Below are 13,225 nucleotides of genomic sequence, written 5' to 3'. Positions count from 1 at the left end.
CAACAAGATAGCACCACATACCCATTAGAATGGCCGTAATCCACGACACTGGCAGCACCAGATGATGCCGAGGACGGGCAGCCACGGGAACTCTCCTTCCTTGCTGCTGGGAGCGCAAAACGGGACACTCACTTCGGGAGGTGAGCAGTTTCTTACAAAACGAAACGCACCCTTACCCCATGGTGTTTCTTCAAATGAGACGAAAACTTACGTACACGATGAAACTCGCACTTAGATGTGTAGAGCAGCTTTATCCATAATGGCCAAAACTTGGAAGCAACCAAGATGTCGCTCAGTAAGTGAATGGATGAATAAACGGAGGTACGTCCGGATTATGGAATACTACTCAGCACTAAACAGAAATGAGCTATCAAGCCGTGAAAAGACACGGAGGAACCTGAAATGCATATCGCTGTGTGAAAGAGGCCCTTCTGAAGAGGCTGCACACTGTATGATTCCAACTGTATGTCATTCTGAAAAGCAAAACTATGGAGACAGTGAAAAGATCAGTGGTTGCCAGGGGTTGGGGCTGGGGGCTGGGTAGGAATGAATAGGTGGGGCACAGAGGATTTTTTTTGGTTGTTGGGGAACCAACATTGTTTTCTTGTCAACAGAACCTGCCTGGGGAAGTAGGGGGCCCACTCTGCCCCCAGGGGGGCTATGGACCTTGGTGGTCTGGGGCCCGTGGGAGAGATGGGTCCACCCAGTGAGAACGGCTCTGGCCACCACTGGCACCTGGGTGGTCAGAGGCAGGGTCTGGGGGGCCAGCAGGGGGCATGGGAGCCCTCCAGGGACCTGGGTCTTGGTTTCCCCTGGCTCATCTGCAGGAGGCCAGTGAGGGCGATCAGCTCACGCCCACTGAGCCAGGCAGCCAGAGGATGGAGTGGGGAGGACCCAGGGGGACATGACTGGGGGTGAGACCACCAGCTTCAGAGAGCCCATCACCTGCTGAGGGGCCTGAGACAGGTGCAGGGGAACACACTGCCCACAGGGCAGCGGAGGGTCAGAAAGAAAGACATCTTCACAGCACATGACTGGGAACCCTGCATCCCTGGGTGGCTCTCTCCACTCTAATGTCCTGCTAGACTGGCCCTGAGGCCTCTGCCTGAGGCTACTTCATCCAGAGGCCAGAATGAGGGATGGCACAAGGTATGATACTATAGTTATGGATATGTCATTATGCATTTGTCCAGACCCATAGACTATACAGCCAAGGGTGAACTCTAATGTAAACTATAGATTCTGGGTGATAATGATGTTTCAGTGTAGCTTCATCAATTGTAACAAATGTGCCACTGATTGGGATGTTGATAATGGGGGAGGCTATGTGTATGGGGGAACAGGGGGTGGATGGGAATCTCTGTGCCTTTTAGTTTTGCTATGAACCTAAACTGCTCTAAAAAATTAAAACTTTTTTAAAATAAATGTTTTAAAATTTAAGTTTTTAATTTAAAAAACTCTTTGAAGTTTCTTCGAAAGTTCTTAGTTCTAGGTAGTGAATGAAATTCAGATCTCTTATATGCTCTTGTCACTTAAAGATTTTCTCTTCCCGTATGATGCATGGGAATAGCTTAAGTAGATTTTTAAATTGAAATTTGAAATCCAGGATAGGTATTGTGTAAGTAGAAAAGGCCGTTGAATTCTAGGTCATCTATTCTATTAGGAAAACATAGCTGGCTTCCCAGATGCTGGGTGCTTATAATTCTGCAGATAACGTATTTTTCTTGAAATTGACTGTTTTTATTTTTGCAAAGCGAGGTCTTTTCTTGGGGTTATCGAGCTTTCTCTTGTATCCCATTTAATTCATCATGTTTTCTCAAGTGATCTCTCATTAAAACATGCTATTTTTTTTTGAAGTTCATATTAAAATAACCCAGAATCATGATGAATGGGCTAGAATATCATATAAGTCAGGGGATAATGTACTATGAGGTGTTCTGTATTAGTTTGATTAATTATTCTGTACTGTCTAGTGAATAGCATAAATTAGCACAATGAAGAAGCATATATCACAAGAAAACCATGTGACAAAAATCTGACTTAGTAAAGGCGATTAGAATGGGAAAACCATGTATCTCTAGTAATTCTTTTTTCCTGCTTATGTTTTCTCCACTACAAATGAAAGTCAACTAAACTACATCCTGAGCCTTCCAGCCAATATGTGTGTATCAAGGTGGTAGACTTTGCTTTAGTATTAAAATAAGTCCTTCTAGGATTTATTGTGTTTCAAAACGCGTTACTAAGCTCTTGTGTAGGAATGCAAATAGTTTTCATTTATGGGGCATTGTGTGTTTTTTCAAGTAACATTTTTTAAATGGTTGTAGTGATAATAGCAATAGAATCCAGTTCATGTATCCAGTTCATGTTATCTGGCAACACATTGTCTCTGGTTACTATTAATGCTTCTGAGTAATTAGCTCGATAATTTAAAATTAATCCTTAGCCTCTGCTGGTCAACACACCAGAAACCAGGCCATAATGAGTCTCTCGGGAACTGCTTATTATGAAGCACAGATCACCCCTGTCAAGTTTCACAGCTGCCAAGCATCTATTTTGAAAAATAATAGGGGACTTGAGAGTGTCTTTAAAGACTGCTGTGATTTTCCTCCTCACCGTTGTCCCAGTCAATGCATAGCATCTTCCTCGAGTTGTTTATTTTATGAAGATACCCAGAGACTGAGGTGAGGCTGAGACACAGTGGAGGCCAGCGTGGCCTGGACCTGCTGGGGATCATTGCCCTGGGTGATTCGTGCTCCCCGAGGTAGTGTCGGCCCTCAGGCTCAGAAGCAGAAACGGACTTGGAGTTGGTGGAAAATCAGGCGCGCGCGCGCACACACACACGCACACACAGACACAGACACACACACACACGCACACACAGACATCCAAAGATCAATTTATTACTTGATAAAGAGGATTGTATGTCTCAGTACCCAGGATGCTATGAGATACCTGAAGAGCTGGATGAAGTACTCAGGACTCTACGTGGTAACGTGGAGAGAGAGAAGGAAGCAACACTTGGAGTGGGATTCCATGAAGTCCTGTGTAGCAAAGTACGACCAACAGTCCTCCTCCCTCTGCAGCCAGGTTCTCTAGCTTCAGCAAGCCTCAGAATCAGTGGGTAGCCTTGTTAAAACACAGCTCGCTGCACCCCACCCTCAGAGCTTTTGATTCTGTGGGTCTCGGGTCAGACTCGAGATGTGCATGTCTGACAAGCTTCCAGCTGAGGCGGACACTGCCGGTCCCGGGACCCCACTTTGAGAACTACTGATGTAGGGTTATTTATGCTCTGGGGCTTCTCTCTAGGGTCCTTCTCTGCTTGGTAAGTTGTGCCACGTTCTAGCATGGAAACTTTACGTTCTCTGCCCCCTGACTGCAACATTCCTCTTCTGACCAACCTTCCTCCTTCGTTACAAGTTACATAACATTTATTAAGATTTAGCTGATTAAGTAGGAGTCGGTGGTGGCTTCCTCAGCAGGAATGTCACTGAGGGCACAGTTTCAAAACAGTCACTTGTCTAGGGAGAGGGTTGGAGGCTCCGCTGGCCGTCATCTCTTTTGAAACATGGGTCACGGCTCCAATCTGTTGATGGGGGAAGAAACCCATCACTGCTTCCTCTGACCATATGTGTTCAGGAGATCTAGGTATAGGGGGAAGACGCCTTAACAAAGACCTCAGAGAGCAAAAGTCATTCGCAGGCAAGGTTTGTTATGAAATGAATTCAAGAACATGACGTTGGGGGTCTGGACAGGGTAGAAAGAGCACCATAGAATGGACTGGTTCCCCTTGGGGGAGGGCAGATGCTGGGCATGCCCACATCATCTCCTTGTGAGTGTGTGGTTGCTTCTTTAAGAGGGCTGTTTTCACCCCAGACTGGACTGCTTGATCCTAAAGAGTCTACTCTATGGTTAACAGTTGTCTCCTTATGATGCAAGCGTATGCCTTAAGTACTTTATGTAAAACACGAGGGACCGGTCATCGCTGGCGGCGAGATGGAGAGAAGATGGGACGTACAGAGACACTGCGCTCTGACCGATGCCGGGAGGTGACAGGGAGGTCAAAGTGAGGGAATAAACCCCGACAGTGATTTTTTGAAGCAAGTGAAAAAACTGCATGAAAATATTAAGGCAGATTCTCAGTTGGGGTGGAGGTTGGGGTTTGGTTGAAACAACATAGCATTTCTTCCATGGCTTTGCTTTAGTTTTAGTCACTGTTATGGGATGAACTGTGTCCCCCACCCCCCAAATCCATATGCTGATGTCCTCACCCCCAGTACCTCAGAAAATGAGCTTATGTGGAAATAGAATTGTTGGAGATAGAATTGGTTAAGATGAGGTCATACTTGAGTAGGATTAGCCCCTAAATCGATATGACTGGTGTCCTTATAAAAAGGGCAAATTTGGACACAGACACGCATAGATGTGAGGACACAGGTAGAAAACTGTGTGACGATTGGATTTGCAAGGAGAACGGGCAGCTAACGCTTAAAGGACCCGTGCTCCCTGGTGGCTTTCGGGGGTGGGGGAGCGGTTTAAAGGCATCATTTGGGGTTAGGGTTGCAGGGTACATGACTTTCTTCTGATTGGTTGGTGGTGGTTCCAACCAGACTGGGTCTTGTGCTCTGTATGTAGTCACCATCTTCCACCCGGGAGGGACGCTTAGTTTCTGAAGAACAGCTCAAAGATATGTGTCAGATGGTTATGTATGTTCCTTGAGGAGCAACGCGGACTCTGTTTTATGCTGAACTGTTGTTTAAGCTATCATTACTTTTTTTGCTTAACTGCTTTTCCTATGTTTCTGCATTCCCTCACTTCCCTAATTAGTAACTACTTAAGTCTGCTCTTTAGAACTTAGGGAAGGCCTAGAAGACTAAAGCCTGTTTCTGTAAACAAGAAACAGGGTACACGGAGGGGCTTTTGTACCAGGGAGGACCCTGCAGGGTCCTGCTCAGTTTCAGTCCCCCCTTTTCTTTGCTACTCCTCGGCCCTGATGGGAACAGGGACAGGACAAGAAAGGGAATAAAGTTTTGGATAGAGAGGTTAATTTTATACCTGGCAGGGGAACTCGGTTTTAGGGGGACTCAGTTTGACCATAAAGCAAGGAACGGCTAAAAGTTAAGAGAAGGGCATGGACCAGATTCTCCCCTAGGGCCTTCAGAGAGGGTTTGGCTCTGCTGACACTTTGATCTCAGACCTCTAGCCTCCAGAGGTGTGAGATAATATGTTTCTGTTGTTTAAACCATCTAGTTTGTGGTACTTTATTACAGCAGCACTAGGAAGCTTCTTGTCACTGGGTTTCATGTTGAGTTTTAAATACTATTAGGAATAGCGTGATACTGTGATTTATAAGAATATATATTTGGCTGTTCAGGTGACCAGAGTATTTCTCGTATTTTGTATTTGATCTTCACCCATTGGTTCCTGACTCACAACTCTTAAAATCCTTGCAATTTCCCTTAATAAGAGTGATGAAGGTATCTTTTGTTACGTTAACGAGAACGGGGTGACTTTTGAAAAGCTCCTGGGTAATCTAAAGAAGGGGGTTGGTTGCCGCCCCCTTCAGACATCCTGGGAGGGGAGGTGGGCTGGAGGTTGGATCAGTCACCAGTGGCCCAGGATTTAATCACACCTATGTAATAATAATAAGCCTTCTGTAAGCACTCAAAAGGATGGGGTTCAGAGAGGTTTGGGGTCGGTGCCCACGTGGAGGTGCTGGGAGGGGGTTGAGCTTGGAGAGAGCGCGGAAGCTCCGGCCCCTTCCCCATGCCGTGCCCTGTGCTTCATTTCCATCTGGCTGTTCCTGAGTTACGTCCTTTTATAATAAACCAGTCATCTAGGCAGTAAAATGTTCCTGTGGATTCTGTGGGCCGCTCTAGCAGATTAATCAAACCCAAGAAGGGGTCATGGGAACCACTGTTTATAGCCAGTTGGTCCCAAGTACAGGTAACAACTTGGACTTGCAACTGGCGTTTAAAGCCAAGGAGGGATTGTTGGAACCGCCAGTCTGTAGTTTGTGGGTCAGAAGCTCAGGTGATAGCCTGGGCTTGCTGTTGGCATCTGAAGGCGGGGGGCAGTCTAGTGGGACTGAGCCCTTATCCCGTGGCATCTGGTGCTGTGTCAGGGTAGATAGTGTCCGAATTGAATCACCCTGTTGATGTGCAAGAATTGCTCAGTGGGAGAAACCACCCTCCCCCCTGCAACACACATGTTGGAATTGGGTCCAGGACCCCCAAAGAAATAGTATTTGTTGTTATTAGATTTTTAATGTTCCCCCAAATGGGGTTATGAGTTATGACTTTAATTTAGTGCAGCTCTGCATTGAAGTGCTGGTCTGATCTATGCTTTGCGTGGACCTCGTGCGTTTGCGAAGATTCCAAGCAACCAAATGATATAGAAGTTCACGACTGACCTTATTCCTAAACAGTTGAAAGTCGTTTTCTTTATCATTAAATCAAAACTTACTGAACGCTCTTAGAATTCTGACTTCTCCACGGTTAATCAGTCCCGTGAGCCAGGCAGGACTCCAGAACTCTCTGTGAACTTCTTCTAAGTTATTAAGCGTCGCTCCTTGTGCGAAAAGCGCTCCTGTCAATGGATTTGCATCTTGCCAGCTAGACAGTAGTCTTGACTTTAAATGATCCCAGGGGTCTTCATAAACGTCTCTGCGACGATCTTTCTAAAAACACTCTTCTTCGCATTTTAGTAAAGAAGAAACTAATTTTTCCGAGAGCTCACAGTTTACGATGGAGAAGTGACCTGGGATGCTCAGTAGGGTCTTCTGACTCCACATGAGGTGTGCGTTGTATTAAAATAGTTTGATTTGAATCAACAACGTGTTACATATTTTTAGACTTCCTGGACTCCACTATCTGCGTCCCTAAAGAGAGGACATTGGTCTTGAATCTCCCTTAACTCTCCCAATTCTCATGATCTAGAATTTTCCTCAGATCCTGGCGTTGCCAGTATTGCTGATGGCTTTCATGTGTTACTCAAATCTGTGATAATGAGTGACCCAAGTGGCGAGACAGTCCTAGGCATGGTCATTCCGAGGTTTAGTGCCATCACTGGACACTTACATCCTTCCTCCCCACCCATTCTGCACTTTCCCTTCTCCTCAGACACTGGTGGGCATTTCTCAAAAAGTTCCCCATTTCACGTTCACTTCCAAGATGCGGGCTGTCTGCATCATTGTCTTGGTCCCGCCGTTGAGTTTCGTGGGGTTGAGAAACATCTCTGTGGCCTTCCCTCTCAGGACTCAGACTGAATGGACCCTGTGTTGCGTCTTTCTCATGTGGTTTGGGCCTTTCTTTGTAGGTGTTGTAAATGTTTTGGAGTTATTAGTGGTGTTAAGTTAATTAGAGGATAAAATATTGGCAGGCAGAAGGTCTAAAAGTTAATACTTCTTACCCCTTTGCTCTGTAATGGTTTTGAGAGGTTTAGATAGGAATTCAGGGACGGAAGAGTCGATGAGACAGGGTAACGTGTTACTGGGACACTGTAACCTCCTTCCTTTGGAAAGTTCCTTGTATTGTAAGACAGTGGCATGTCATTAACGACTTACATGTGTCTTGTTTTCAGCAAGAAGATGGATTAAATGACCCTCAAAGGTCTTCTCTGTTTTGTAATTATAGGGTAGCGTCTGAGTCAGAATTCTACAGTTTACAAACATTTTGAGTGCCTATTTGCAGTCATGTTTTGGGTCCCTTTCCTCGTCCTGGTTGTACGTAGACAGCAGGCTTGGTCCTAGTCGAATAGATCTTATACTTTCACAGAGAGGGATTGACAGAAATGCCCACTGATGCAAATGCTTTGCACAGAACGTGACTGTCAGTAATGTTGAAGGAGGTCTCAGAGAGCTCTGGGATCCCACGTGGCTCATGTGATGAACGGTGGAGAGCCCTCAATAAGTTTTGCTATAATAAATTGGTTTTCAATTGCTTATGAATAAGAGCAGCTTTTGTATACTACCCTTCCCAGGTAGGACAAGATTGAATCCCTCTGTAGCTCAGAGATCTTGTGAAGTCATTGTTTTAGTAGCTGACTACATCCCTTTAGATTCTGTTAATATTTCTCCTGATTTTCTGTTTTGTTCATGTCTAAAACATCCCACGATAAAAACACAACAGCAACAAGAGCAACAACAATTAAGGAAAGAAAAGGCCTAAGAAGACTCCTAAATATTCCTAGTCATTTAACGTTGCCTAAGTATACTTTAGTGAGTTGTAAATATGTACCTCATCACTGTCTTTCCAGAGAATGATAGTAAAAGATGTAATTAAGAGTTGCGTAAAGTTACGTTTTTAAATTGCTGTTCCACATTGCTCTTGCATTTTTTCCTCCTTTGATAATGGTTTGAACTCTTCACAGGAACTTTGATGTGTCTTTTAAACAATATTTCCACTGTTCCTTTCAGTTGTTTGGTACACAGCCTCACACGAAAGTTGCTTTCAAAAGGTCAGATTAACACAGCTGCCTATAACAAGTGGAAACGTATTGGAAAAACAATATGTTCTTCGGTGAACGTGCTCAAGAGACCACAACTCTCTTAGTTTCAGGAAAGATGTATTAACCTGCAGTGGAATTGTGGTGGCTCCTAAACTAGCCTGGTGGATCGAGGAGCATCTTGTTGGGACTTGCAATGAAGAGATGTGTCCTTGGGCTGTAATGCTGACCCCCTTACCAGCCTTTTCCTATAAACCCACTTTCCTCTGCTGCACTGGAGGGGCTATACTTCCGTGCTGCTCTTAACACCTTCCCACCATGGGGTTCCTTTCTTCACCCCCCTCATCTTTTTCGAGAAATACGCCTCATATCTGCTTGCCTTTGTTGAGACTTAGCTTCTCCCAGAAGCCCTTCCATTGGAGAAAGCGCATTCCCTCACACTCGATGTCTACGGCAAGATGCATGCTTTTCTTGGGTGGTGTTATGCGTGCAGCATATTCTGAGGTTTTGAGATCTGAGCTCAGAACCTTCCTGGGTGGTGTTCTTAGGATCAGCCCTGCAGGGGAAGTGGACGGAGCCTGGAGCGGGAGGCGGAGGCGGGCTGCGGGCCGGAGCAACTGCAGCCACCGCGGGTCCCGTCGCATGCCCTGGAGCTTAGGGTGCCTTGAAAGTTACCCCAAATGGGACGAGGTTGGTCCTTTGTTCCCCAGCATCAACCAGGCATTGGATACGGGCTTCTCCCTGAAGGAACGTGGCCTCGGGTCAGCTCTCTTCAACCAAGTACCACTTCTGGGCGGGGAGAGAGGGAGTTTAGCCGTGAGCTGCCAGCTCTCAACACTCTCAGGAGCCAGGAACGTGTTCACTTCAGTCACGTGGTTGGGATGTGGGGCCATCTGGGTGGTCCATGGCAGTATTTCCCACAGACAATTACTCTTATTTTGTAGAACAGAATTCTCCCACAGTTCCAACCATTGGCACACCTTGGCGCTCTCACCCACCAGAACGCTTCTGTCTTACGCTTTTTAAACTCCACTTTTCCATGCGGAGCACAAGCACCTACCATTTTAGTGCTTTCATTTCCTTTGCACAAGTGCTCTGTCTCGTTCAGCACAAGACCTTCATTCCGGAATCCCTCAAAGTTGAGATAGCCTATTGGCCTAGTGTTTACTACATGTGCCACATTGTAAGGAACGTTCGGGGCATCTGTTAAGCTACAGGTTCCAGGGTCGCGTCTAGGTCTGCCGAGTCAGTCCCTGAGAACCTTTGTGTTTAACACATTTCCCAGGTGATTCTTGAACCAGGCAAGTTTGAAAGTACTGTTACATTGACCCTTCTTGTCACTTTCTACTGAGTCCTGTCTAGGACCCATGATGCATCATTTTAATCTTTTTTTTCCCCCCAGTAGTTTCATTTTCTTGCCCTTTGGCTACTCTCTAGCTATAAAATTCTAACTCTAAATCTGTCAGGCTCTAGTAGCTGCCTACTTGGATGTCAGTTCAGTGTTGGGTACTGCCAGAGAAGATCACACACCTGTACGGAGCGGTGTGACTGTAAATCCACAGTCTCAGCCGCAGGTAAACGTCTGAACTGTCCATCCATCCTCCGAGTGTACCTTGGGTCAACTTCAACTCTCATCTTCCTTCAGCAACTAGTGCGCTTTTCACTTCTCTCCTTAAATTCCCTCCCCCATTACACTCACTTCTTGTGGAAAGTTTCCTCAGTTCTGGTCTCACTGGGAAGAACGAAGGGCACGGGAAGCCCCTTCCTCCCAACTTCCCGTCAGGACAAATTCTGTACTCACGTTGCATGTAGACATCGTAGGAGCTGACGTCGGGTTTACCTTCGGTGTTTGTGGCATGGGCAGACCTTCCTACATCCGCTGACCATACCCTGCTCCTTATCAAAACCGGCCAACTTTCTAGAAAATAGTTACCAGTTTAATAGATCATTCACTACTTATTTCCTGGCTGCAGATTAGGGAAAGGGAGAATAGTCCCCAGAAGAGTAACTATGAAGATATGTCAGTATGGAGGAGAAAGGGATTTGTGGAGAGCTGACATAATCTGTATACAAGATTTCACGGGATCTAAGAAGCCGTGGGCAGAACAGCCATTCTTACGTAACCCGAAGATTTTAAAAAAGTGATTGTGAATAATGACAGATGGTTTAATGATGGTCATTTATGAAGCATCATTGGGTCTCACTCATATCTTGTTGCTTTGTTAACAGCTTTCATCTGGTCCAGGAGATTTGGAGATTTCTTCCGCCTTCATTTGCATTTTTGCATGAGATTGTGAATCCTTTTGTTCATATATTAGTAAGAATGTGTAGCACAGATTCATCTACCTGTGACATACTCCTTCCTTAAATCCTATAAAGTATTAGTTACAAGAAAATATGAAAATGTGCACGTTCAGTCTTTCTACCAATGAATATTTGCTGCACCTCTTTAGTCTTTGCATTTCTGAGCACAGAATAATTTTTCCTTTCAATGTCAAATCTTAGTCTAATTATTTTAATCACATTTTTTAAAATTATGTTTTATTGGAGCATAGTTGATTTACAATGTTGTGTTAGTTTCTGCTGTACAGCAAAGTGATTCAGTTATACATGTGCATATATCCACTCTTTTTTAGATTCTTTTCCCATATAGATCATTACAGAGTATTGAGTAGAGTTCCCTGTGCTATACGGTAGGTTCTTAGTAGTTACCTATTTTACATATAGCTGCGTGTGTATGTCAATCCTAATCTCCCAATTTATCCCGCTCCCCTTCTTTCCACCTTGGTAACCATAAGTTTGTTTTCTACATCTGTGACTCTATTTCTGTTTTGTAAATAAGTTCATTTGTACCATTATTTTAGATTCCATGTATAAGCGATATCATATGGTAATATGTCTTTCTCTGTCGGACTTCACTCAGTATGACAATCTCTCGGTCCATCCATGTCACTGCAAATGGCATTATTTAGTTCTTTGTTATGGCTGAGTAATATTCCATTGTACACATGTACCACATCTTCTTTATCCATTCATCTGTCAATGGACATTTAGGTTGCTTCCATGTCTTGGCTATTGTAAATAGTGCTGCAGTGAACATTGGGGTGCATGCATCTTTTCAAATTATGGTTTTCTCCGGATATATGCCCAGGAGTGGGATTGCTGGATCTTACGGTAGCTCTATTTTTAGGTTTTTAAGGAACCTTCATACTCTTCTCCTTAGTGGCCGCACCAATTTACATTCCTGCCAACAGTGTAGAAGGGTTCCCTTTTCTCCACACCCTCTCCAGCATTTATTATTTGTAGATTTTTTGATGACTGGTATGAGGTGATACCTCACTGTAGTTTTGATTTGCATTTCTCTAATAACTTGTGATGATGAGCATATTTTCACGTGCTTTTTAGCCATCTGTATGTCTTCTTTGGAGAAATGTCTATTTAGGTCTTCTGCCCATTTTTGGATTGGGTTATTTGTTTTACTGCTATTGAGCTGCATGAGCTGTTTGTGTATTTTGGAGATTAGTCCCTTGTCAGTTGCTTCATTTGCAAATATTTTCTCCCATTCTGGAGGTTTTCTTTTCATTTTGTTTATGGTTCTTTGCTGTGCAAAAGCTTTTAAGTTTAATGAGGTCCCATTTGTTTATTTTTGTTTTTATTTCCATTACTCTAGGAGGAGGATCAAAACAGATCTTGATGCAATTTATGTCAGGAGTGTTGTACCTATGTTTTCCTCTAAGAGTTTTATAGTATCTGGTCTTACATTTAGGTCTTTAATCCATTTTGAGTTTATTTTTGTGTATGGTGTTAGAGAATGTTCTAATTTCATTCTTTTTCATGTAGCAGTCCAGTTTTCCCAGCACCACTTATTGAAGAGGCTGTCTTTTCTCCATTGTATATTCTTGCCTCCTTTATCAAAAATAAAGTGACCATATGTGCATGGGTTTATCTCTGGGCTTTCTATCCTGTTCCATTGATCTATATTTCTGTTTTTGTGCCAGTACCATACTGTCTTGATCACTGTAGCTTTGTAGTATAGTCTGAAGTGAGAGAGCCTGATTCCTCCAGCTCTGTTTTTCTTTCTCAAGATTTCTATGGCTATTCAGGGCCTTTTGTGTTTCCATACAAATTGTACACTTTTTTGTTCTAATTCTGTGAAAAATGCCTTTGGTAATTCAATAGGTATTGCATTGAATCTGTAGATAGCTTTGTGTAGTATAGTCCTTTTGACAGTATTGATTCTTGCAATCCAAGAACATGGTATATCTCTTCATCTGTTTGTGTCAGCTTTGTTTCATCAGTATCTTATAGTTTTCTGAGTACAGGTCTTTTGCCTCCTTAGGTAGGTTTATTCCTAGGTATTTTATTCTTTTTGATGCGATGGTAAATGGGAGTGTTTCTTTAATTTCTCTTTCTGATCTTTCAAGTCACACTTTAAGTAGTAATTAAACCCAACATGTATAGAACCAACAAGGTACACAACTCAGTGTAAATGGTGATAGCGTGTACAACTGTGACCACCAAGTTCACATGTGTAAAGTGTTGACCTCTATGTTATGACTGCCACCTGGCCAGCAATGATGGTGCACATTCATCGCAGTTGGGGTAAGAAGCACCCCGACTTCAGAAACAATCAGATTTTATGTCTTCATGGTGTGTTATCTCAGGACTTTTCCTGAGGTTGTTGAAAGGGGATGTTCTAGGTCCAAACAAGTGCATCCTGGTCATTAATCATGTTTCCAGAGCTCATTGCCTCCTCGTGTCCACCAGACTTTCTTTCTGTGCT

At 44.0% G+C, this 13,225-nt stretch overlaps 1 protein-coding gene across 5 annotated transcripts in view; it reads left to right on the top strand.

The window, feature by feature from the left end:
- The window catches only part of ANOS1 (anosmin 1), a 675,260-nt gene that overhangs the window by 498,510 nt on the left and 163,525 nt on the right, over window positions 1-13,225 (top strand). The window lies entirely within an intron of this gene.

The sequence above is a fragment of the Orcinus orca genome, chromosome X (genome assembly GCF_937001465.1).
Source record: "Orcinus orca chromosome X, mOrcOrc1.1, whole genome shotgun sequence".
NCBI classification, from domain to species: Eukaryota; Metazoa; Chordata; class Mammalia; order Artiodactyla; family Delphinidae; genus Orcinus; species Orcinus orca.
The sequence above is the reverse complement of the archived record's forward strand: the minus strand, read 5'-3'. Positions and strand labels throughout refer to the sequence as shown.